This window comes from Aplysia californica, unplaced genomic scaffold, assembly GCF_000002075.1.
Source record: "Aplysia californica isolate F4 #8 unplaced genomic scaffold, AplCal3.0 scaffold01111, whole genome shotgun sequence".
Lineage (NCBI taxonomy): Eukaryota > Metazoa > Mollusca > Gastropoda > Aplysiida > Aplysiidae > Aplysia > Aplysia californica.
The window spans coordinates 119401-121975 of record NW_004798381.1 but is presented as its reverse complement, the minus strand read 5'-3'; positions in this window follow the sequence as shown (position 1 = coordinate 121975).

The following is a 2575-nucleotide window of genomic DNA, read 5'->3' as shown; positions in this document are numbered from 1 at the left end:
TATATATAGTCGGTCAATTTTTAGTTCAGTTTAGTTTTAGTAAGAGTTTTACAGCACTTGCAAGACAATAAGGTCATATAAGTGCCGATGATCAGACGTGTTACAAGAGGGTAACAAACACAAAAAAGGAAAAGAGATAAGGACGATAGGTGTTCATAGAAAAGGAGGAGTAAACCTTACCAGAGCACCTGCCAACCACCCACATGGTCAATTTGAACTGAAGAGAGCAAAACATACTGACATAAACAAACTGGGGATAGTGAAGTAGTTGGACCTACGCATGGTGCCCTCTAACCACAGGGCGAGGATTGAGCTCGACACAATTTTTGTTTCACTCTGAATGAATAATTCATTTCATTCCATTGGTCAGCTTCAAATCAAGTCAGTCATATAAGTGCTGCATTATAATTTTCCTTGTCTAGCTGTTTCCATGATGTCCCCACACGTTCACGAAATGCCAAAACAAGCTGGCACAAAAATTATCCTTAGTAAGGGCAGAGTATTTATACAAGGCCACAGGACATTATGCCCGGGTACACAAAACGATGAATTTGTTTGTTTGATTACATTAGACTATGGTGTTCTGGTGTGTAGGGCGGCCATTGCCATGTGAGAGGGACTTGGTCAGGATACGGCATATAAACAGCGTGATTTATTGTACAGTATAACACGGATAGCTCGAATTCGATGGGACCGGCCTCGGTAGTTCGAGGAATCCATAGTTCGAGGGATATCTCACAACTCACAACAATAAAGAAGAAAAAAAATCGGGACCGCAGGCACAGTTCGACGGATGCGTGATTTCGAGTCTTCTGAGTTGGGACTATCAGCGTTATACTGTATTTCTAATGAAACAACACCGACGTCTGTTATGTAACGGATAGATGCTTTGCCGTCACACACTAACGCCCGTTTGGGGGAATTTTCAGTACATGTATCTCCGTTTTTCTGCTGGGACGATGTATCTAACTCAGCCTGGATTAGACCTGACAAGCACGGTCGAAGCCCGCCTCCTAAATGACTTAACCTAAATCGATGGGACGTCAATTGATGTCAGCTGATGTCATGATTAATAGAGAGGATGTGTAGATTTATCGTTCTTGCATTGTACATATTGTTTATTACAAATTTTTGCTACAATAAATTTGTCTTTACTTTGGCAATTGATTTTGACATCAGCATGACTTAGATTTATGTACAAAACACGTACGATTTTTAAAAAAAACCAACGACCAACAAATAACCGTACCTCGTCTACTATACCACTAAATTGTAGATTGTGTGACTCCTTACAGTGTGCTCAGGGAGGCGTGATTAACGCCGACACAGACTACGCTTGACAGTCTTCTCACGTCACGGTTCTATACTTTCCACACCTGGGCCGGTACACTACGTTACGGTCTGGTCAGACATGGTCTGGTTCGGTATGATATATAGTATGGTCAGGTCTGGTCTGGTCTGGTCTGATCTGGTACGGTACGGTATAGCGTTGTACGGTACGGTATGGTACGGTATGGTGTGGTATGGTACGGTATGGTATGGTATGGTATGGTATGGTATGGTATGGTATGGTATGGTATGGTATGGTATAGTATGTTACGCACTGTATGGGGTATGGGTTTCACACCCCTTTCAGAACGGCAAAGTTACTATAAAAGCGGGACCTTAAAAAACAAAACAAAAAACAACACCCTGACGGTCAAATTACAGAAGCCCAAACACCAAACCAGGATTTTTTTTTTCAGTAGAAAGAAAAAAAAAAAAATAATTTATTTAGTCAGCGGCTTAAAGAATTCATAGTCAAGGTCATCATCAAGTGTTAGATCTGCGGCAGACATCGGCGATTAAGGTTCTCCATTCATTCCTTTGCGCGGACGTTCTTAAAAAAAGCTACGTTATCCTGATCTTTCCCCGTTACTCATCTGCTAAGGTTCTTTAAATAGGTTGCTCTTGACCTACCCCTGCCTCGTTTGCTTTCAATGTTGCCAGTGAGAGCTAGATGTTCAAGACATTCATGTATGTTCAAGCGTCCCAAAAACTGCATTTTGTCTTTTTCTGACTGCCTTTAACAGTGAGCATCCCACATGGACTTCATCAATTACTACATCATTTGATCTACCTCAAAATGAATGGACAAAATATTAATAACATCAGATATGCCTATGAAAAAGAACTTCAATCGCTTCTAGATACTGTTGTGACGGAAAGTGAACGTAAAGGGTTATATTTGAATGTAAAGATAACAGAATGCATTGTAATGTCTTTAAAAAGGAGCAAATCCTATTTGTAATCTCATAAGCAAAGGCGAAAAGATCAAACAGGTCCAACAGTTTAAATAGTTAGGATATATAATAACATCTGGTGCCAAAAGTTCCACAGAAATAAAACGAAGAATTGCAATGGCTAAGGCTAGTTTCAATAAATTGAGCCCATGCCTGAAAATAGAAACATCTCAAGGACTTCCAAAATGAAAGCTCTGAAATGCTATGTATGGTTAACCCTTCTATAATCAAGGTATTGATTTTTGTTGTTGTTGTTTTTTTAGTCCAGTGCAATGTCTCTTTGATGTATATTC